The 25,026-nt window shown below is 38.2% G+C and overlaps 1 protein-coding gene and 1 long non-coding RNA gene across 5 annotated transcripts in view; one reads left to right on the forward strand and one right to left on the reverse strand.

The window, feature by feature from the left end:
- The window catches only part of LOC121909818 (galactosylgalactosylxylosylprotein 3-beta-glucuronosyltransferase 1), a 35,721-nt gene extending 19,987 nt beyond the window's left edge, over positions 1–15,734 (reverse strand). The window contains exons 1-2 of one of the 2 annotated variants that reach the window (XM_042430549.1): positions 15,720–15,734; positions 4,463–4,586 (exon numbers count right to left, since the gene is read on the reverse strand). The gene's annotated coding sequence lies outside the window, so the exon portion shown is untranslated. Of the gene's footprint in view, positions 1–4,462; positions 4,587–4,887; positions 5,240–15,719 lie in introns of those variants that run through there. The other variant, XM_042430548.1, reaches the window with a different exon arrangement.
- On the forward strand, positions 5,332–12,997 carry LOC121909819. 3 transcript variants are annotated; one of them, XR_006099526.1, is made up of 8 exons: positions 5,332–6,723; positions 7,070–7,262; positions 7,414–7,527; positions 8,244–8,283; positions 8,489–8,624; positions 8,736–9,539; positions 10,081–11,185; positions 11,327–12,997. It is a non-coding gene; the product is annotated as an uncharacterized LOC121909819 (long non-coding RNA). The 3 variants fall into 3 exon arrangements; XR_006099524.1 differs by having other exon boundaries at positions 8,736–11,185; XR_006099525.1 differs by having other exon boundaries at positions 7,070–7,228; positions 8,736–11,185.
- Positions 15,735–25,026: the final 9,292 nt, after the last annotated feature.

Raw genomic sequence — 25,026 nt, forward strand, 5'->3', positions numbered from 1 at the left:
TGCATTCTGGATTTGTTGATGGAGTAAATAACTTTGCCCTTGTTTCCCTTGAGGCAATCAACATTCATCAAAATTAATGTCTTATCGCAATATTGAATTCACTAAATATGACCATAATCAAAGTAATAATTATATTAGGATGCTTATATGACCATGTAGTAATTGCTGCATTCTTATGATAGAATTCAATTAAGCAGCCAGAGGCGAATGACAATCAGTTCCATCAAAACTCACTGTGTACATGATTGCTGAGCACAAGTTTAATAATCTGCTGGGCATATAATTAGCTTAATCCAATTATTCTCATGATCAAAGCGAGAAACAATAATCCTGTGCAAGTGGTCACAGTTAATGGAGTAGCTTCTTGTTTTGCCTTGAAGAGACCTCTTGTCTCTATTTGAAATAAATGTGGAAATGCTTATAATTGCAGCTGGTAAGCAATATAAAATCAACAAAAGTGTCTTTTTAAATATTATATGATTAGGTAGCATACAACGGAGACTTTGCCTTGACTTCAAAAACAACTGGTATGATCAAATATTGATTTAACTACAGACTTTAAAGCAATCAGAAGAGTGAAACTAGGCGAAATGTATGTTGTCACAAGCATTCGACCCCCTTGTTGAATTTGAATAAATTAGCATTCAATCACATATCATTGATTGAAAGTTCTGTATAACCCCACAGTGGCAATTGTATCTTCTAACACAAGTAAAAATACATTCAAAACAATCACAGACTCATATACAATCAGCAACCACAATCAGGAACAAAGTTAATGCATGGCCTTGACTTAATCACAATACACACAGCCAGAAGAACTTGCATTATGTAGAGCCATATTTATCCTGCACACCACCCATCCTGATTACAAAAACACACACAAACTACACGCACACACACATTAACTTGTGTACTAGTTTCTCAGTTGTCGAGAATGTTTGTCCCAGGAGGCAGAAACTTAGGGGAAGAAAAGTAGTGCAGTAAGTTTTAAATAGTCCGATCATCATCAGCACGTCTCACTTTGTAGAAGAAACTCACACTGCTGCTGTTTCTGTTTCTTTCCTGCACAATCTGAAGCTCCAGCCCAATAATACTGATGGAGGAAGGAACCACTCCACTTAAAGTCATAATTCTGTCCCAAGTGCACCCTGTATTTTCTCATTCACTCTATATGTGGGTGCTGGTGGGAGTTTTATAATTGGATTGAGGTATACCAGGGCAAAAAATGGTGACACTGGGACAAAAAAAAAAAAAAAAAAAAATCTGAAATTAAATATTCAGAGATGCGTGACTCATGTTTCCCAATATACCAAAGAAATGAGGGAGACAAAAGCACTTTTGTGATGCTCCCACCTGTACGGGTATAATATGGTATCATATGTGGATTATGACTGATGCAATTTTGTGATTTTTTTAAACATATATTTATTGATTTTATACATTTACATACATTTATAAATTAACCTTCCCCCAAATTGGACGTATGGCAGTATATAAAATAATAATAAAAGTATCACTTGAATATAAATAAATATCTAATAATCAAGTTAAAATTTAAAGTGAAAAGAAAAAATAATGAATAAACAAAAAGAATAAAAAATAAAATAAAAATACAATCATTAACATAGAACAGCGTAGAGCACACATTCCTCATAATAGATGAGTTATTTTCATCATAACATTTCCAATGCCTCTTCAATGTCACCATTTCTAGCAAATTCCAAAAACTGCACATGCACTGTGGCCTCTGCCTTACAATGAGCTACTCTCTGGAGACGGAAAATGTAATCACTGTTTTTAGGCGTTGGAGATGTTTCTAAACAAGCTAATATGACCATACTCTTCAAGGCCAATGAACATGTCACCCAGTGCAACAACATGGCTCACAGATGTATTTTTAATAGTTTTTGGACAACAACGGAGGTGCACTACACAGAAAAATAAGATATATCAGGTAGATCAATTCATTATTGGTTTGGCTCTGCATGAGATTTGTTGACAATAAAAAAAATATAGAAAATCACCAGCCATATTCTGTAAGATCTCACAACTTTGGTGCCTAGCTACTAATGGTGTCTGTCTTGGGAGTCTTCCTGGCACCAGTGATCATCTCCTTTTAAGATTTCTATGCTTGGGAATGAAAAGTGTCTGAAACTACCGGAAGTTTACAATGAATTGTGCTTTGCACTATTTCAGAACCATGGATAGCTCACGTCAGGCCTGGAGAGCGAAAAGGAGATTGAGAAACCGAGGGGGAGCAAGCGGGAGGGAGCAATTACGATTTGTGGAAAAAGAATAAGTGGGTCGCTGCCTATACACATTGAGTGAAATAAGTAGTTTATTTTATTAATAATATTATTATTATTATAAACTTTATTTTTACTAAAATGTGTTAAAAGACTTACTTATGATTCTGTGTAAGGTAGGCCTGTCTAGAATTCACCCTCCTATGCTTGAGTGCTGAGAATTCTCTAAAAAGTAAATTTTTGTCCAAATGACTCACTACCTCATGCTCAGTTGAAATCTGAGCAAGAGCTGACAGATGCTCCTGGAGCATGGTTGACCACAGATGCGTTTTGATGAGCTTTATGAGTGAGAAACTTCTCTCTGCAGTCGCTATGGTGAGAGGCAATGTCACCATGAGTCATAGAGCAATTCTGAGGTTGGGATACAGTTCAACTAAATTGTTACTGTAAATGTAGCTAAGAAGCTGCAGGCCAGTGGTTTCTTTGGCAGACACGGCACTGACTGCAGCCGATACCTCGCACAAAAGGTCCTCAGCATCCTCATCGTCAAATGTCCTCACCATGTTTATGCAGCTGTATTTTGGTGTGTGACTTTGGTTGGCTTTTTATTTCCTCTCTTCCATAAATGAGGCCAAACAGACTGTAAAAGGACTCCATCAGCTTGAAGCGCTCGTTAATGCCTGTGTTGGCAGACTCCACCAGTGGAAGGAAAACGTCTCTCTCAAACTGTTCAGTGGGTGTCACTGTCAGGGAAGGATCTGCATTTTGGGACTGGAACTGACATTTTGGTTTTTGGATTCATGCAGTAGGAAAGACCATTGCCATCCCCATCTCTTCAGCTATGTTTCTAGCATCTGTTTGGGTGGATGAAAGGCCATTCTCTCTTTATTTCAGAACACACGTATTCCATCTCGCACTGTAGCACATCGATTCCCACTTGTTGGCTCTGGAGCAGCTTGCTGACGTGATTCACCTCATGTAAAACGTTGTACCAGACGATAACGGTGAGCAGGAATTTCCATGACATTATATCCTGTTCTAGGCCTCTGGCTGCAGAAGTGGTTTCACTGTCACCTTGCTCTGTGGCATGATTCTGGAAGATGGTAGCGACTTTGACACTTTCCACCTGGCACTCCCATTGCATGTTGGATATGGCCTAGAGGGTCATCTGTGGGACATTCTCCTTGAAAAGCTCCCATCTCTGTGTTATAGATGGGAGACATTTTTCAGCACAACTAGAATAGGTACGTTTCATTTTCCTCTCATGACAGGTAAGGACTTTTGCTAGCTGCTGTATTGGACAGGTCAAGTCAAGTTCATTTATTGCTCAGATGTCAGTCGAGCGCCCACTAGTGGTGGTTCTCGGCTTGCTATAGGAAAATATTGTAGTGTCCCGGAGTTGTCCCGCCTCCATATCTCCCAGCATGCTTTGAGAGACTGTAAACTCAAGCCTTTTTCTATGATATCATAAAATTATCTGGCTTTTTAATTTTGTTCCTTCTATAGAATGATGTATTTAATTTAAATTGCTGTAAAAGTTATTGTTTTTGTACCACAATTACATATAGTACTTGACATGTATGTACATATATGTATGTTTGTATATGTGTATATGTGGCATGTCTGTTGTTTTTGTTTGTGTTTGTGATGTAAGTTATGTTATTTTTTTGTATGACTATTGTATATGTGTTTTATGTTTATGTAAAATAAAACAAATAAACCATGAAAAAACTAGCCTTTTTCTGTTATTTTTCTTGTTATTCATGCACTGTTGGCCTGGTACGAGTATTTAACCCTAAATAATTGCTTTTAGAGATTATTTTAAGAATGTGTATTTGCTTTAGTTGAGAATTTACTAGTTTGTATTAGTTGACACCATTAGTAGCGTTTGTAGTGTAAGAAATGACTTGCCTAATGTTTTACTGTGAATGTTCAGTTGCCAGCAGGTTTGAATTGCAATTAAAGCTGTCTGTTAGCTTAGAAGCAGTGTCCAGTCTGTCATGTTTGAATGACATAACTACAGCTTGCCACAATATTGGGGGCCCATTAGGAGTGCAGGGCCTGTTTTCATTGAAATGGTGAGACTTAACTAATTGAATGTGGCTATTGAAAATGAGACCACTTTGGCTTATAGCGGGTTTAGCACTACTAAATGCCAACATCACGTTGCAAATTTGGCTTATCCACCTTATAGCCAGGAATGGGAGACTTACCTGGATTTGATGTGTCACTCTGTGGAGGCTCAGCATCTGTTGCAAAAGGGAAAACCGTCTTCTGTAGAGATGGTTTCTCTCGGAGGCCAAAGGAAGCCTGCCCACGCCAGCTTTGCTTGGCTTCCTTTAGAGAAAAAAAGTAAACGTTTAGCCAATAAGATTGAGCCTATAGGCTTGACTGAGCTCAACAGTGAATGGTTAATTCATCGTTAAAAAGAAACAAGGGAGGCCAGGTTGAACCTGGCTTCTCACTAAACTTGCACTGAGTCTCCATCCAGCTAGCCTAATACACGTAGCACCCGCGAAATCAGTTAGCAAGTTAGCAGAATGGATGGAGATGGGGACAGTGAGTTTCTTGTAAAGAGTGACTTTCCTAAGCTTGCCTTTGAGCTGTAACTGAAGATAAAACAGAATGAGAGGCCTACCCTGGCGCTGGACCTGACTCAGGAGAGAGCTAAGGGAAAAGCTAGGTCTTTTTGTGATGGGAACTATGCTAGAACGGAACGGCTAATGGGAAGTGTGAAGATGAAGCAGTCTTGCCTCCTGTTTGACCGGTCAAGCAGCAGCACAACAATGAAGGAAAGGAGAATCTCCTTCTACAAGTATTTCTTGACACAAAGTAACGCATAGGCAACTCTGTCCCTTTGTTTAATAATGTAGGTTGTTGCAAAAGGTCATATTCATCATTTTATATATATTTTGGGGAGCATAACTTAGTTGTTGTCTTAATCACTTTGATACCACATAGAAATGGCGTTCACTATTATCATATGAGGTCCATAGTCTGTGTACTAGTGCCAAATATTGGGTTATTATATATTAGCAGTCTAAGCATTATAGCAACATACTGCAGCTGTGCCTGTGCAGGTAGTCAGCAGCAGTCAGAAACTGGTCCAGACATATACATGCAACAGTATCCAGGTTTCTTTCGGAGTACTCCAGCTAGCATAATCTAGAGTTTCAAAACTGTAACGGATGGATTTGTCACTCAAACTGGACTTCTTGAATTGTACCTGAAACCCACCAACGCAACCCCTTGTATTTGGTCTGAAAGCCTGCTCCCAGTCTCCCAGTTACTCAGTTTGAGTTTCTGCTTTGAGCTAAATGCTAACATCAGCATGCTAACATGTTCACAATAGCTAGGTCTCCATCCAAGTGTAGAGTAGATTATGAGAATATTTTCAGAAAACTGCTAAAAGAAAATGTATGTAACTTCACATCCAGGTCTGAGCGTAACTCCACCCACTGCATAATTTTGAAAATTGCTAAAAAGTGGGCAACCTGTCTGTAACTTGGTTTATTTTCACATGAAGACAATTTTAGCAACTTTAGACCTACTAGAGGACATCTCTCCATCTGTGACTGTTGGCGGAAGGAAGCCGACAGGTTCAGTAACAGTGGATCTCCGATTGCACTGTGATTTACCGTTTTAAAACAAGAATTTACCAGCTGATAACTGCAGAAACAGACAGACGGAGGGTTAAAGAGCTACTGGATGAAATGCGAAGAGGATTTCTGTTGTTTTTGTGGCTGCCAGCAGTGTTTCCTCCCACAGACAGTCACAGATGGAGAGATTTCCTCCAGCAGGTCAGTGCTACTGTTAGCTGCTATTAGCTCCTGAAACTAAAACTGTCTTGATTAGCATATATTTGAAAATGAGCGCAGTTCTCGGGGAGGTAGGCGTTAACATTCTACCATTTATATAAAGTTCATGACGTAGAGAACTCCGAAACAGCCGACTCTACATGGCAGGGCCAATGCTGACAGCAAATGACGGGTTGAAACACTTTCAACATTGATGTGTTTCATCACAGTACAGTCATATAATTTAGTTTAAAGTTCATTTAACACATTTAAGTGTGCAGTGCCTCTTTAAACTATTGCAGAGGAAGAAGGCGCAAGATGACATAATTAAAAGAGCAGCAGTCAAACCTAAAATGGTGAAAAACTGTAGAAAAGATAATATGACATTTATTTATCCACACAGATGTGATGTTTTTGTTGGTCGCTATTTGTCATCTCTTCAGTGGTGCAGAAACTTCAGTGGTTGTTTAAATCCATCGATATGGGCTATATGCCACATTCAGGCTTGTGAGATGGGTCTCTGCCGCTGCCATCTTGCTCAGGGGTTCTGACTGGTTCTGACTGACCCGTTTCTGGGTTATATACCCATTTCATAGAAATGTCAGACTTTTGTGCTGGTTTGGATGTTCCAAAGAAAGAAATGCCAAAACTAAGCAACGGGGAATACAATTTCACAGGTAATAAGTTGTTTTACAATATTTTACTGTCACAAATGTATTGAATTTGATATATCACGATACGTAATCCTTCTTTTAAGCTAACATAAAGTTAAGTGACTGTCCTGATACTAAATTAAGCTAATACTAAAGTCAATTTATGTCAGGTAAAGAAAAAAAAGATGAACATTTTTATAAAAGTAATATATCAGTAAGATGCTGAAAATGTCAATGAGCTATGATGGTGTATGTGTTATTGTGTTAAATAGTCCTAAATTATCTATTTTATAGATAATTTATAATATTATACCTACGAAAGCATGCAGAACTGCATAGTGTTGTTCAGATGGCCTGGTTTTGTGTATAGATTCCCAAAAGATAAAGTAAAAAGACAGGTATGGACAGCAGCACTGAGGAGAAGAGACTTTGAGCCAAATGACTGTTCAAGCGTCTGCAGCTGTCATTTCAAGTTAGAAGACTTTGACAGGACTGGACAGACAGCTCGTTTAAAGGAATGAGTGATCCCGTCAGTTTATACATTTCCTGACCATATTTGCAAAGTTAGTGTCAATGGAAGTTGTTTCTATATAACTAATGACATTTTGTGATATAATCTTAATCTTTCACTAACACGTGTAATGCCCACTAAACCCAGCACTAAAATACACTTCTACAAATGGTTCCTACTTAAATAATTTACTTTATCTCCAGGTGCCCAGTACATCCAGGTCAAGCAGGACGTCTCAAAAAGCAAAAAAGAGAGCAGCTGCAGAATGTCTGGATGGTCATGTTGAGCTCTCAGAGGACCTGGAGGAGTCAACCTCAGTGAGGAGACGATTGTTGTTTTAAACACCTCTGCTGGGCTTATATCAAATGACATTTATAAAATGAGGAGAATATATTTATATTTAAGTTAATATATCAGTATGCCCTTGACCCAGTTAAAGAAAAAAAAGTTAATTGAGCCTCAGGAGAAGGTGGAGGAATTGCAACAGGACTTAAGAAATGCCGGGGATAGGGAAAGAAGCCAAAAGAAGACAGTGAAATCCCTGCTAGAGGATTTAAAAAACAAAAATATACTAACAGAGGAACTGCAGCAGAATCTTGACTTCTACTCTGGTTGGATGAACTGCGCAGCCACTTCCTTTCAACAGATGCATGTATAACATTTATAATTTTGTAGTGATTTAAATTTATGTCTCATCACACACATTTTGATTGTAGTCTCACCACTGTTTCTGAAATGTTTACTGAAAAACAACAGTTGATAAAATTTTATTGTTTTGAATTATTATTTTTTTTAAAACACTCCTTTAGAAATTAACCTGACTGAGCTTCCAACTAGCCTACATCATTTCATTTAAAGGTTCTATATGTAGGAATCAGAAATTCCTTCTCATTAGTGACATCTGTGGCCGTTAAATGAGCTGCAGTCAACATCCTGGTGCTTGCGATGTGAGATTATTGCACGTGATGTCTTTTTCCTTGCTTACACTTCTCATATACATATCTCTAACGTTGTGTTTTGCACCATGTTTCAGCAAAGCATCTCTCACTCCAAGACAGTCAGCCCCAACCCATGTAAATAGAACCTTTAATGCTTTCTAAATAAAGTATCTGACTGTTTTCTCAAAATTTAATTTTCTGTAACATGTCAATACTTTAATATGTAAAAATACACACATATGTAATCTAATGTTTATCCCACAATTGTAATGTATCATGTTTTGTGCTGGTTTCATCATTAATGTGTAGCTTGTTTTCCCAAACTTTTCATATCTTCCAGTTGAACTCTTTAAGCCACACCATGCCTGAGCACTCAAAGGGAATTTGCTTTAACGCTGCATTTGCATGGACCTAAAGCCTCCAGCTACTTGAGAATCAATCAAGATACCACTCCCACATCCTCACACTCTTCAAAAGTAAATATTACCCTTTCCACATCCTCACACTCATCAAAAGTGAATATAACAGGTGATACGTCAGTATGTGTTGTGGTGTCTACACATTATCTATTGTTTTACCTGAAACAGGTGGTTGCAGAGTGTGGATGCCAAGCCTGGATTAAACACATAACTTTTAGATATGCTACAACAATGAAAAACTGAAGATCTGGCAAGATTCGGTCAAGTGTGTCTTATGGTGGATGCCATGGCCATCAGGAGGCAGGGATCAGTATGACTCTCACACACAAACAATGACAGGCTTTGTGGATCTTGGAGACGGCATTGATGTGACCAGTGTGGCAAGTGAAGCATTTGTGTTTATAGTTGTTGGACTGCAAGGCCACTGGAAGACACCCATTGCCTACTTCTTTATCAAGACATTGATACAAGACACCCAAAAGGTTGAACTGCAGCATGCCTCTGAGGCACTACATGAGCGAGGCATTAAAGTACTGTGTACAACAATGGATGGACATTTTTCCAACATCAGCATGTACACTATGCTTCAATGCCAGCTCAAACTGAATCCTTTGAAGCCTCTCCAGACATATTTTGCCCACCAATCTACAGGGGAAAAAGTGGTTGTGATGATGGACCCATGTCACATGTTGAAATTGGCTAGGAACATGTTACAGGCATACAGCCATCATCAGTCCCTCTGGGATAGTGAGATGGAGCTACATATCAGAGCTGAATGATGAAGAGGAAGAAGACGGTCTGCATGCTGCCAACAGTATCATAAGAAAGCACATAAACTTCAGCACTCAGAAGATGGAGGTGTCCCTGGCAGCGCAGACAGTAAGCCGGTCTGTGGGAAAGTCTCTGCACGTGCTTGAGCAAGCTGGGTAAACACAGCTCAAGAATTGTTCTCCAACAGCTGAATTTATTGAGGTGATCCTTGAAAAGTTCATTGGTACTTCTACTTTTAAGTATTGTGTAAATGTAATGTATAAGGATATAAAGCTGCAACAGTTAGTGGATTAATTGATTAGTCGATCGACAGAAAATTAATCTGCAACAATTTTGATAATCAATTTATCTTTTAAGTCGGTTATCAAGCACTAATGATAAACATTTTCTGTTCCCTGCTTCTCAAAATGTGGGAATTTGCTGCTTTTCTTTATCTTATATCATTATAAATTGAGTATCTTTAGGTTTTGGACCATTGGTCGCACAAAATAACATCTTAGTCACTTGTGAATTAAGATGAGCATTTTTCACTATTTCCTGACATTTTTGGACTAATTAATTAATTGTTAAAATTTAGCTCTATTATGAAACCTGTGTGAGTGATTTTAGCCCATAAACAAAATAATTCTCTCTAAAATGCTTGATTGGCATTTAATATACATGGATTGTTGAAGCTTTGCAGCTGTATTACAGTGTGTGTATAATTTCAATATTTACCAGCCATAAGGAATATTTCTTTTAGGTGACTGACAGATTGTTTGATGTGATGAAACAGCAGAGATCCATGTGCCAAAGGCTTTAAGACTCCACTAGAGAAGAGACATTAGAGTTGATGACTGAAGCTTTACTTGACTATGTTGACAATAAATGATGGCACTCCACTTTATCGCCCAAAGAGGTGTTTGTTTTTTTTCATAAGTAAAGTAAATGCCACCATTAGGCCTGTCAGAATCTTTATATATTGCAAAGATTTTCCTAAATAGTAGCACTAGTTGGTGCCAGGGAAAATATTTGCAGTGTTGATCTTAGATGTTGGTGAATGTTTCATTTCTTAATATCAATCTCAACAGCTGGAGTAAAATAAATGGAGCATACCTTGGATTATTAGAATTGGCTTATCAGAGATGTTTGCCTTCACTAACATTTTAAGAGTAAGTTTTCCTTTTGCAGGGCCTTCAAAAATGGAACAAACAATAACCAGAAGAATGTAATAATAATATAACCATACTGAAGCTAACTCTAGATTGTTTACTTTCATTGACCTAAAGCCATTGCTTCAGAAAGATTTACTCTTTGAAACTTTTGTGGTGTTTAGTTCTATGTTCATTTGATTTTCTTTGATGTGTTCAAAAAACATCTGCTTGCTGTTCCAGTGTGGTGCTCTTTTGGTACCTTTATCCATTTGATTACTTGAAAAATGTTGGGAACTTCGTATCAGAAGAAGAAAGTTTGGGTAATGTGTTAAGATTTGTAAAAAGCAACATCATTACTACATTAGGATATCTCTAGTTGAGTATTTGCATGTGCTGTTTTTTCGTAATTACTACAAAAGTAGTTCTCAGTTGGGTTCAGTTTCCTCTATTTTCCATGTGTGTTCTTGTTAGAATCATATAATAATATGTACTTTAAAATTGTTAAATATCTTAAGACTGAGTTTATGGTTTTATACAGTAAGTATTTGCATACTGATGTTTTTCTATATTTCAAAGATATCCGTCTGTGACTAGTTTTGTTATCAACATTGACCCTGATGATAGCAGAGCTGCTTCAGTCACAGCAGTATGTGTGCACATAAAGCTTCAGCCAGGACCATTTGGAGCTCCTCTTTAATTCCATCAGGGCCTCAGGTAGGAGCTGACGCTTAAGTGAACAATTCTATTAAGATAGAAGGCTTACATCTTAAATTTTAAATTTGGTTTAAAAAAAAGAAAAAAAAGACAACAAAAAAACCCAATACATGATTAAGTTATCTCTTGTATAATTTCCAGGTGGATGGAACGACAACCCAAGTGTGGTTCACTTTCAGAGTATTTTCCACAGTCTCATGGTCTGCCACTAATTTTTCCAGGAAACACAGGCAACATCAGAGCACAGGATGACACTCTGTCTCTGGCAGCTGTCAACATGTCATCTGTAGCGCCAGCTGAGGACTCTGACATTGCATCCTCTCCATCCGAGAATGTCGCTAGTGTGGTGTTGGACCACAGCTACCTGCCAGCTAGCTTTGACTGCCTAATCGAGAATGCTCTGGTTTACATTGCAGATTTTGTTGTCAGGCAGGATCAGGCATGAAGCAGCTTTGTGATGTATGCTGTAACAGTTTGGTTTGTAAGGCTGTACCAGCATCATTTTGTGATGGCTATCACCTGCTAACCTTGAAAAACAATGCAGGTCTGATGATAGGTAAAGTCAAGGTACTGCTCAGCAGAGCACTGCATCCGACGGGCCACAAACATTTCATCTGCAGCACATCAATACACTGTCTCTGGTCAACCGTGTTGTCATAGCAAACATAGGTTTTGAAGATGTGTTTGATCTTTGTGACCATATTGACCATACACTTTGGCCTCATATCTTTAATCTAGAGCAGCTTTCATAAGTTGAGGCAATATGTAACAAAAATTCACACTCTACAATTGCAGAGTGGCAGCTTGAGGAAGAAGCTGTGTAAAGTAATGTTGTTACAGGGTTGTTAGAGAAGAACTTCTCTGTTGTGACATTATGAGTGAACATGTAAATCCTGAAGTGAATGTGTAGCTTTAGTTTGCTGCTGATACACTGTAAATTAGCATTTATTGTTTCTGTGTGACTTAAAATGTAAATTAGGATTTATTGTTTCTGCTGATACACTGTATATATTTGTATATTTATGAGATTAAAGCTAAGTTTGTATTGTTCATCTCTCTTGTGTGAACATGCAGCCCTAGGTCATTTATTTTCACTTGTACAAAACTAGCATTTGTTTCTCAGAATGTGTAACTATTACACTGCAACTCTGCACAACCCTGCTGATACACTGTATGTATGTTTTTTGTCCATATTATGTCCAAATTTAAATGTAAATTAGCATGTATTTCTGAAATTACAAACAAAATGACATCATGGTAGCCATTTTACAGGCATTAAGAAAAAAGAATATACTTAGAAACTAATTACATAGGGTGAGTTCATTTTAAATATTATATTATAGAACTATTACTGTTACTATCTACATAAGATAAAGTACTTTGATACGAAAACTCACATTTTTTAATTTAACCATGTATCCTATATCATGAATACATGACTTGCATGTAACAAACCATAGGGCTTCCCCTGACCAATATGGCGGCTGCAATGACGCATCACTCCAATGAACAGCAGCACCCAATGAGTTATCTATGTGTATTGTTGCTTTCGCATGCTCATTGGATGGTCCCAAGAATTGCTTGAGTTGGGAAGTCGTTCTTTCGACTTTGGTGTGTTCATGAGCTTTTAAGTTGTAATGTGGAAACAACATGGACGCTACAAAGGAGATGTGTGGTATTTTGTCTCTTGACTTGTTGCTGCACCAGTAAATTCCCTAAAAACACTTAAATATTACTTAACCTGACTTGGTTTCAGGGTTAACTTTTCTAACTAATCTAGGTCACTCTACGTGGACAGTATTTAATGGTTGCAACCTAATAACATATTACAAATTACATGTGTACAAAAAAATGATATACAATATGTGAATTAATAAAAGTTTCTTGCCATCAACCAAACATCTACTTTTGTCTGCTATGTTTCTGTGTGTGTCATGTACCAAACTTTTCGCCGACTTTCCGAGTTGTTATTCCGACTTGAGAGGGCCTTCACATGAATTTTCCCAGTTGGGAACTAATTTTTCTGATTATTCCGACACCATATGAATGCTACGTATGTATCTATGGTTTAAGTCACATGCTTCATGTATGTCATGATTTATTGCTCGGACTGCTGATCTTCCGATTAGTGGACGACCCGCTCTACCTCCTGAGCCACAGGAAGTTTCACCGTTTCCTCTCAGGTTTAATGACAATGTCTTATTTTAGCATGTTAGCCTGCTAACATTTGTTAATTAATTCAACAAATTAGAGCTCAGGCTAATGGGAACTTAAAACTTAAGTACTGACCTGATGCTTTTGCTAGGTGAATAGTATTATCCAGTAGATATTTTTGAGATATATCACTGGATATGTGAAAGTAACCAAACCACTTGATAACCAAATCTTGCTTCTTTGTGGAGTGAATATTTCAAATAAATATAAAATCAGTCAGTCATTGAACACTCCCATACTTAAATAAGTGTTGATGATACTGTTCCTGTTTGACTATAGTACTTATTGTACATCTGACATGAAAGATGACAGTACAGTGTGAACTTCAGAAGAGTCAGCATCTTGTTTCGTAGGATGATAGTGCTGGTTTGGCAACGACCCTCTCTGTGTATTGATCTGCTCATGCAGCAATCCCTCCGCTTGAAGTGAGAATTTGTCTCTGATCTGAACCAGCTTTCAAGTGGGCAGAAACAGCCTCATACAATGTGACTCAAAGGCACTTTTCTGTAATGTACATCAAGAGCACAGCGGAGTATGCAGATAAAAAACACGATAGGCCTGCAGAGTTGGTTCAAAGCGTAATGATTTTCTCTTGAATATCCTTCTGAGCTATTCTTAATTTTGCTGAGATGCATTCAATATAAATTACACATGAACTGATGCAGAAACAAAAGGATTGGGATAGATTTTAAATGCTCCATGAAATAGTCCTTTGATGAATTTCCAAGCAGATTTTAATACTGGACCAAAATATTTCAACAAAAAACATTTGTGAGCAATTTGTTAATGAACAGACCTGTGAGTGAAGTGCAAATTTGAAATTGTTAAACTTCATTACAAATGTCTATAAAAATAATGTGGAAAAGAAGCGCTGCAGGTTCAGTCAAGAACTGACTAACATCGAGGTGAGTGCAGCACAGGTTCATGTTTTACACTGCGAACAGATGAGAGTTTGTTTTTGCTTTGAGATGTAGCACAAAAAAAGATTCTCAGGAATTCTCTCGATACTGAATTTTAAATTGCATGGAGTTTCTTAAAGCAGGAAAAACATCTGCACAGTATGTCACACTTACAATTAACACAATTTCAATGAGAAAAAAAGATCAACTCCTAGTGACTGTTCCTCTTCAAGAGGTCTTTCAGGAATCTTACTACCAATTTATCTGGAGCAACTGCAGATTATCTAACACTGCTCTCTCAAAATACATGACACTAATGAAGTCTGGGGGTAGTTTGGATGTTTTTTTTTACTCCATATTCATAGCTCATGTGTCACTGTGTAAATGAACAGTAAGACTCAATGAGCATTTAAAGAGGAGTAAAAAGTGAAACCATGGATATTTTTCTGTGCTGATCATTTAGACCAAAAAGTCTTTTCATAGGAATCAACTGGACAATTAAAACAGCAAAATGTATGCTGTGGTTAAGGTAATGTAACTGTAATGCTGCAAAAGGTAGTTTAAAAAACTGAGCAGTGTATCACACATTACCCTGGCCACATTTTAAAAATCTGGTATTTCAGTAGTATCCTTGTCAGTAATTGATTTGCAACTCATTTGTGAGTGCACATCAATAACACTTACACTGATCTACAGTTTGTTCAGGGCTGCAACAGCTCACATCTAAATCATTGCGAGCTGAAGTAGTGCAAAAAGAGTAAAATATATCTTACATATTAAACTGCAGATGTTTGTACTTCATTAGTCTCATGTATTTTGAGAAAACAGTGTTGGATTATCTGCAGTTGTTCCAGACAAGTTGGCAGCAAGATGCCAGAAAGACCTCTTGAAGATCATCCAAAGTCTAATTAAAAGATTTACATTTCAGGAGTGCTGAACAGAGCCCAGAAAGACAGGCTACATCCCAGCGAACACAGATTTGACAGTGAGCATACCAAACACGGATCATATTAGGGTATCACTCTTTTCGATCAGATGATCATTGTTACTGTAGTGACAGTATTTCACAAGCCAGACCAGATTTCATGCTGTGACTATGTGTGAAACAACAAAGGGATTCTAAAAATGTACAAAGATCCTTAACATATCATGCACTCTAATCTGAAGTGCCCATGATTCTCAGTAGTCCACTGTGGATCACTTGTCAACCTGAAAGTTCTCTGTAGTTGAGCCAGATACCAGAGGGTTTGACAAACTCATCTCTGTTGTATCTTTTCTTGTTCAACATACACTATGATATTAGACCCTGGGAAGCATGAAAAAAGACACCCATAAACAATCACAATGCATGTCCTTTCTGTCCATACCGCATATATTTCAAAAAGCTGACATATTAAAGGAAAGAAAAGATTCAGAGCTACCTTAATTGTAGACTGAAGCAGCTCAGCATCCACTTCTCTGCACGTCGCCTTCTCTTCCGCTGCCTCTGCCTCCGAGCTCAAATGATCTCATCAAAACAGATTTAAAACACCCTTTGCCGCCGTTAACGTCTCAACAGTGATGCTGCCACTCATACATGAACGCTGCATCCCTGAAAGAATGATTACAGGTGTGCATGTCAGGACTGCGCTCCTCAGCTCACGCTGTGCTCTAGTGCTTACAGACTGAGATGTGGGAGAAGAGAGAGCAGCTTATTTGGCACTAAACCCTCCCTCTATTCTACTCTCCTCCCATTGCTCTTTCATTTCTCTGTCACTCTTTCTCTCCTCTTCTCCCACTTCACCTTTCTGCTTCCCCTTTCCCCTTTGCACCAAATGAATGCCCCAGGCTTCCTCTTTCTTGCTGTCTTACTATTAATTGTCTGATTCCAGCAGGAGAGACAGAGAGAGAGAGAGAGATAGAGAGAGAGAGAGAGAGAGAGGCAGACACGGCTTGAAGCAAGACATCTGTGAGTGTATTTATATGGGACTGAGGGAGTCTCTGCTTCGAGGGCAGGACCAACCCCCATCCTGTCTGAAACAAGCAGCTACTGACATGTACCAGAGAGAGATCGACAGCCTACACTAGTACAAGAGGATGAGAGGGGAAGATATGAAGAAGCAGCATTACTCTATACTCTAACAAAGACACAGAGATTGTGAAAAGATTCTGACAATCTCATAGGCTGCATGTAATGTGAACAATGGACATCCACTGATTTAAACAAACACAAAATCGCCTTCAAAAGCTGTGGGACGCAATTACATTTTTTGACATTGAAAGATCACCCCTCAGGAACCATTAAGTGCTACTTTCCCTCTTTTTGAAAGGTGTGACATTTAGAAGAAATGCTATGCTACTGAGGGTAATCCACCAAACTTGAGCCTAACCTTTGCTAAATAATGGATTGTGGCTACGCATCATGTGACACATCAGTAATTGGAAAACAATATAAAAATCCAAGTGGCTCACTGAAGCAGTTGTAAAGCCACATTAGTGTGTACATTAGTAGACTCTACTATTCACTATATTGACTAATGGCAAGAAAACAATGTTGTTTTAAGCAAGATGTTCACTTCAGCCAAGAACTGATGAAGTGAAATAACCCCTTGGAAGCCATCAATCATCTTTTGAAATCTTTCTGCTCCAGTACTGAGCTATTGTACTACACTTCAAGAAAGATGTAAACACCACTGGCTAGATGTATTTTACACCTTCTCTTAAAGAGTGATTGTCTGAAGTATTCTGTCTATTATAATAGCGCACTATAATTGGAGGAAGTACTTTATCTCCATAATCTTGCTAATGAAAAGTTTAATATGTCACGAGTTGCTGTAATTTAGTGGACTGCATTTCAAATGCATTAGAGAGATCCATGTCTACAGATATAATGCACCATTTACGTTCAATTTGTGTATATAGAGTTTTAATGAAAATAAATGTGTTTTTTTTCTTCATGATGCAGGCCTCTCTGTCAGTAACAAGATGCATCATCCCTCTCAGCTTCATCAAAATGAGACCCAAGGGCGCAGCAGCTGTGGCCTTTCAAAGTTTGAAATCTGACCTTTAAATTGGCGTTTAAATTTTGTCCCCAATCACAGAAATTTGTAAGTAAGGCTGGATGTGAGCAGTTTCATTATTTTTCTGGAAGTGCTGCAAAGCTTTTAGTTGAGAAAAAAATAAAAGTTAACTGCAGATATTTTTATGTTCTTCCTCGTTATGGGGCTGTATAGTGAAGTGCCTTGATTGCATCACGTCCTCTCAAAAATCGAATCAGCATTGATTTATTTTTTTATCTGTGCTCCAGTGACATTGCAAAATCAACTCTATAAAAATGCTTAATGCAACAAGTATTTAATCCATAATCAGCCTGTGGTATGGTTTTTAATATTTTGCCAAGATTCAGAAATTGGTGAGTTTGCTTAAATATAGACAGCAGAAAGCTCAGGGTTTTAAATGTTTGATTTCATCCTGCTGTTATTATACCTGGCCAAACAGCAGCAAAGCCTTATCTGATTTGATTTTGCACATCATATTATCTTGGTGTTATTTTAAATCTAAATCAACATGGCGTGGGATCATGTCAAACAATCTTTAATCTCAGTCTCAAAAAAGAAAGAGCTGAATTTTTACTTCTTGATTATAATGTTTATCACTTGGCACAACACCATGCCCTTTGCTGCATAAGTCTACCTTAAAATGTGGAAATAGGTACTGGAAGTACATCAGGTCTCATGAGAGGTGGAAATGAACAAATGATAGTTTTGCAATGGTACATCTGTGAGAATGCAGCATAATTGTTCTCTCACAAAGTTGTGGGAGGTAGTCGCAGGATGCTTCATAGTATGCTATACACTGATGTGATGTGTGTTTCCTTCATCTGATTTTTGTCAACTCAGTTTTTGGCAAAATAACGTGGCATCGCATCGCTGTTATTGATGTGTGTGTCAGTGGGTGATAATTGGATGCTGTACAATTGTGAACTATTTTTCTGTTTCTGTATGTCTCTACAGTTTGCCTTGCAAGAGGAACAAGTAGGTCAAAGCGCCTGGGGACTCTGTAAGCATTTTGACAGACTTCCAGATCTCCTGGAAGTTGGTCTCCAGAGGGGTGAAGGCAATATTTAGGGCAAAGCCCTGCACAGTAATCTCCTTCCTGCAGCTAGTGCATCAGAAAACTGGGAACATGAAAAATATAGTTTCTTTAAAAAAGATAGATAAATAGGCCACTGCATGTAAATATGATAAAGCTAGGGGAGCTTGATGAAGACAGGAAACATACACAGATGGGTTTGTGATTGAGATAGTCAGCTACAGTATAGCTTTTGAGCTGTTCAATATACATTGTTTGGCTTATAGGTTATTTTAAGTACAGAGTTATTAAGTAGAGTTATTGCATTGCTAAGGCAAGTCCCTTATGGGAAAGCTTCTTCTACCTTGTCACTGTTACCAGACAACGGCATGCACAAACTGTAGCAATGGTGGGGGAAAGTGGCTGAGAGAGAGAGAGAACAGGGCAAAGGAAGTTGCAAGGAAAAAAAATAAATGGCTCAACCAAGCTGAATGGCTGGGTATTTTGTCTCTGGGTGTCTCAATGGGCAGCCTACAATGTGTGTTAATTCATCCTTCACAAAAAGCCTTGAAGCAAGGCTTTCCCAAACCAGCAAACAAATCACTTCCCCAGCTCAATTGGTATTCTGCAGGTGATTCTCCCGTCTTTGTGTTGTGAACTGAACAGAAGAATAACAAACAGATTCAAGTGCAGTTCGCTTGCTGAGCGGTGACTTTGACTGAAACAACTCCACATGCTAACACAGGATGACAAATCCCTCCTTTTTTTTAACCTACTAGATTTTTTTTTAACCTGCACTCATTAAGAAACACGGATAAAGAAGTACTGTTAACAGAGATGATAGAATATCCAAGCTAATGTGAAATGTTACAGCAAAAGCTGGTTTTGGTTAAATTACTGCTGCTAGCTTAGCGACTTCACAGTTCCATAACTGCTGTTGCCCAACTGACATTTTCTGGAATGAAGACTTAGCGAATATAGGCAAACATCTCACCACTCTTTATGCACTTGTTTAAGTGTTATTATTGTTATTTCTCCATTTATTATATCACTGCTACTGTTTGTATCTATTGTTTTGAGAGTATGTAATTTCAAGAGATGTTAAATAACCACTTTAATCACTTTAGTGCTAACCAGGCGAGCCATTAGCCTAGAGGTTAATGGTCATTTTACATTAAAGCTACTATAATAAATATTTTTATAGATCGTGTTGAGGAAGCCTTTCAGGCAACCTCCCCGAGTTGGTTGATGCGAGAAGAACGAAACCACAGTCGAGTAATGTCTTTGTATCAGCTGAATTTATTTATCGAAGATCTTCGGAGAACACTTCACAGAAAAACCTGCATTTGGCAAAGCGCCCTGTGTTCTGAGCTTTTGTCTACGTGCCAGAGCATTTTATACCTTGTTTTCACCCCCTTTTTGGGTGTATCTATTGTTTGGACCCCAATTGGCTCTTTGTCTATCATTTCTTAGAAAAGGAGCTGTCTTCCTTCTTCATTTTTTTTACCCCAATTCACCACCCACGCTTAAGGTTATTTCTGTCTCCCTCAGTCTGGTTTGATCTACTTCTCTATATGCTCTTAATCAACATGTCTAACCACGTACTTCTACTTTCTTGCTTATGCGTCTGCAGACACGATACTCAGAAAACAGTGAACTTTTACTTCCACTTATTGTTGCATAACTCATCCTCTTGACAGCGACAGTGGCAAGCAAAGAACATGACCTTTCAATATCACTTCTCAACTGAACAAGGCATATAAAACATACTTGGTTAACATAAGTTTAAATCAGCATTGGGATTAATATGACAATGTGTGTTTCCCATTACCTCTCACAATAGACAATAGATCTTAGAATGTTGATACATGAGCAAACAGAGAATGATCACCCAACTCTGCTGTTTCATGCTACAGAGCGTTTCAGTGCGTTTCAGTCACTCTCACCACTCTCACAGTGTTTCCAGACGCAACAGGTGGCTATTTTCAGCCAAACACTTTAAAAACTCACCACAAACTATCTACCCCACACCAAACAGTTAGCAACTAGCATAGCCGGTACATAGTGGAGATTTTAGCAGCTAAAGAGACAGATATTTCCCTCAGGAGTTCGTGGAGAGCAAAATAGAGCTAAAAGGAGAATATATATTGCACTTACTTTCATCCAGTTGCCAGAAACGTGACTCAGCAATAATAATAATAATAATAACATTAATAATGAATAATGTTACAAAGTGCTTCACATAAAAACAAACAAAAACAGAAACATCAGAATAAACATAAGCAACATAAAAATGAAGATAGTAAACCCATAAAACAGAATAAAAACTAGAATCAGGTGAAATCAGGGAAAGCAGTGTGATACAAGTACATTTAGAGCTTAGATTTAAAGGAAGCCACTGACTCAGCCTGCCTTACTTCCTTGGGCGGGGTGTTTCAGAGCATTGGGGCTCTTATTTCAAAAGCCCTAAAGGCCCAAATGCACTGACAGTGCACCTATTGTTTTAAATGGCCAAACGTGCACCAAAAGCGTTACGAGGTGCGTCAAACTGCCTTGAGTGTCAAGTACCCAGCAACCAAAGCTGTTTTTTGAATGAGAGAAATAAATGTTTCTTTCTGATTGTTTCATGGCGGTTACGTTCTAAAGCACAAAATAAATAACCCTCTAACACTCAACACATGACGCAACGCATTTCTCCTTTTCATTCTACATCCGACTAATGCAGCAGTAAATACAAAGAACAACAGGACAAATCTGTGTTGATTCTGTGGTGTTGGCATTTTAAATCTGATGCCTGCAGTGCGCCATAGGAGCATCAAATGACATGCATCAGATGAGGTTGGTCACTTATCGCTTTCAGTGTGTTTGGGCCTTTAGTCTTCAGCCGAGAGTCTGGAACAGATAGAGGACCCCTGCCTGAGGATCTCAAAGTGCAAGCAAGGTTGTATAAGGATAAACAATCTGAGATATTTTGAGGAGTCAGACCATTTAGAGCCTTGTAAGTAATTAAAATAACCTTGAAATCAATTCTAAAACATACTGGAAGCCAGTGTAAAGAGACCCAAAACTGGGGTGTTCAAACCTGTTTACTCTGGTTAAAAGCCTGGCAGCTGAGTTCTGTATTGTCTGTGCCACTCTACAGTTTTTCTATTTAGGATGTAAAAAGGCTGTTACAGTAATCCAGGCGTGATGAGATAAAAGCATGTAAAATGTTTTCTGTATCTTTAAATCTTAAAATAGGTTAAATTCTGGCAATGTTCCTCAGTTGATAATAACATGTTAAGCTTTGTAATATGCTGCTCAAAGTTTAAATTACAGTCAAACAAGACAAGATTTGTAGCAACAGGCTTAATGTATTCAGACAGGTACCCAGTAGTTCAATTGAAGAAAATTCTTAGACATCCAGTTTCTTACATCTACTAGGCACTCCTATAGAGACAGGGTTTCCCCTGGATTTTTTTGAGACAAAGGTGGCAAAGGTTGGAGAACATGTGTGGTGTGGCCTACACAGTTTATGCATGCACCTTTAGAGTGTTGAGTGCTTAAGTGAAAAAAAAATCATGATTTGATAGACAAAAGTGTTCATAGGGATTTAAATTTCTAAATTTAAATTTGAATTTAAATTTTATACCAAGATGGAACCAAAAGATGAAAAATAAAGGTGTGACAAAGGACAATATGCTTATCTCCCAGTTTGATACTATCACGACACTTGGGTGCCAATTCGATTCAGAACTGATTCTCAAGTGAATGAATAGAAAAGGAGGCACTATTTTCAGTCTCTTGCTCCAGTATACTGTATGCCAAAAAACATTCACTGGTGTCCTTAGTCCACTGAAATACAATATGAAACATAACTGGCAGATAAGATAAATGGTACACAGCCTTTTTATTTTAAAAAGTTAACTGCATTAATGAATGAATTATTTAATTTTAAAGCATCTTACAGTCTCCTGCCTGAATGTGAATAACAAAATGAGGGGGAGGAGTGCTCCGCTGTGTTGTTATTAATGTCATGTCTCCAGCAGTGAAGAGCAGCCTCTCTGCTGCACTGTTAGTTCCGGGGAAAGACATCGCTGTCCAAGACGCTGAGTGGGTGCAGGTTTTTTGAGGTGAAACAGTTTGAGCAGAAACAGTTTGAGCACCAACTTATTTTCTTCATCCCAGAGTTGGTTTAAATTGTTTAATGCTGTTGTGTTGGTCAGCTGGTCTCGTTTGTTACCTCTAGAGTTCGCTGCACCGCTCCGCTCACATTAGTCTCTGGGTTTTGGTGTAGAAAGCTAACAAAATACTTCATGTTCATCTCACAAAGGTTATTATTTACTCATTAAATCAAAAAAATGCTTGCAACTGCTGCCTCTTTTGAAGATGAACTACAAGAGATAACTCCAGTGTGTGTGCGCTGTAGACTGTCCGGGTGCTGCACTGCCCTCACAGTTGAACTCTGTCTTTTTTTCATTCCGTCAACATCACATGCCAGAATTTTCAACAAAGGCGGCCCACCTGAGGTCAGTGGGCTTAACAAGGACATAGAGCTGTATGTCGTCAGCATAACAGTGAAAAGAAACACCATGGCTATGAAAAATATTACCCAATGGGAGCATATAAAACAAGAATAAAAATTGGTCCAAAAATTGACCCTTGATGTACCCCATACTTGACTGTAGCAAATTCAGACATATAGTTGTTACACAAAGAATTTCTGTCTGAAAGATAAAATTGGATCCAACTCACCCCTACCCGATATGCCGACCCATTGCCTCAGTCCGTCTAATAAACTGCTGTGATCAATCATGTCAAAAGCTGCACTCAAGTCAAACAATACAAGGACGGAACACATGCCAACATCATTGGTCATTAAAAGGTCATTTGTGACTTTAAGAAGGGCAGTCTTTGTGCTGCTGATGGAAACCAGATTGAACAGTTTCAAAAAGACTATTTTCTTCCACAGCAGCAAGCCTAGGCTTTTGGGCTTTGTTATGTATTTTATTTGTTTGTTTATTTGTTGTTGTTGTTCACTACGTACAGTACAGTTGGTTGACCAATGGCTGGATTAACCTGCAAAGGGCCTCTGGGGCAAAAATGAATGGCTAGGCCCCTAGTAACGTCTGTTCCTCCCCCTCTCTCTCTGCATTGTGTACAGTTTTTAATGTTAGAATATTGCTACCTGGCCTTAGATTTACTGTGTGATAATTTGATTAAACACATTAATTTAGGAATCACATAAGCATAGCTGAAGCATTTTTTGACATGTTCAAGACAGGACCTGGTACCAGGACCCAACTTAAGGTCCCTACCATGTCAGTTGATATTGTCCTATAATGGGGCTTTGACTTCTTCTTTATTTTATTCAAATTACTGTGTTTTATCCTGTACGGTTTTCATCAGTTAAATACTTCAAAAGTCAACTGCTGTCTTGAAGCAGTTAAGTTTGCACCTACATGCTCATAGAGAGGGCTGGTGAAGCTGAGCTAATTGCATCTGAATAAGTGTAAAGAGGCAAATTTTGGATCAGCAGTGCTGACATAAACACAGACGCTTTGTTCTCCTTGTAGGAACCTGAAATTGTTATTGTTTGTAAAGTTCTACAACCTTTTTTGCACATCTAGGCTTAGACATTAAGCCCTGTTAGACATCACACCTCTGTAAGTCTTCTTTATTTTCCTAATTCAAACAAGCAGGATGTCAAGTGGCTCTGTTTAGTCTGAAGATCTCTTGACACTCTGAATGCTTCTGCAGAAAAAAAATGGTATAGTACTTCAAAATAGAGCTATGATGTGATGTGAACTAGATTGGATGTGTAATTACACAGAAAAGGTACTGACATAAAAAATGGAAACTGTGGGCAATTGAATCAAACTATGGGGATTATCAGTTAGATATGCCTATTATGATCAGTTCACTGCAGTAAAACCACAATCAAGCTGCCATTCAGATGTTCATGTACTTTCATCTTCTGAGCCAAGGTTTGGCCCAAGGTCATTTTATATCATAGTATAAATTATTAATGAACCAAATGGCCTTGCTTCATTATTCAATAACAAACGGTGCAAGATAACCGTCTTGTCCATGTTGATGTGACTTGGTTTTGGGCCTGTTAACTGTCCCCACTGGGAACAATAAATATTTAATTGGAGAAAAAAACCCCAAAACAAACAACAACAAAAAATGAATTAATCCACTCTACAATCTACAAAGAACAGCTCAACATATTGATGAAGACAAACTGAAAATGACGCATTATATCAGAAAACAAACGTGTCCTGTTCATCATTTTGTAATTTAATTTCTTTGGACAATCATACACCAACAATGAACATTCTTCACATGTTGGGTTCTGCTTATTATTGCGGTTTGAGATCTGCAGTCAAATGAAAACTTCTTACTTATCACTGTGCTTTGTACTCCAGAGTTGGCTGGTCATCTCTGTCCATATTTTAATTGAGTCATCAGTATATTTTTGTTTTTTTTCATTCTTGGCAAATTACCATCATTAAATTACCACATCTCTGCAAATACATTTCACAGTTTATCTTTCACTCCCTAAAATGTGTACAGATGGGAATGGAGGCCCTCATGGTTTCAGCTCCCTTGAAACATCCCTGCCCCCAGCCACTTGGAAAGGGCTGAATTAGATATCCCTGGATGAATTCAAGATGTGTAAACTCTGTGGTAAGT

The sequence above is a fragment of the Thunnus maccoyii genome, chromosome 13 (genome assembly GCF_910596095.1).
Source record: "Thunnus maccoyii chromosome 13, fThuMac1.1, whole genome shotgun sequence".
In the NCBI taxonomy this organism is placed as follows: Eukaryota; Metazoa; Chordata; class Actinopteri; order Scombriformes; family Scombridae; genus Thunnus; species Thunnus maccoyii.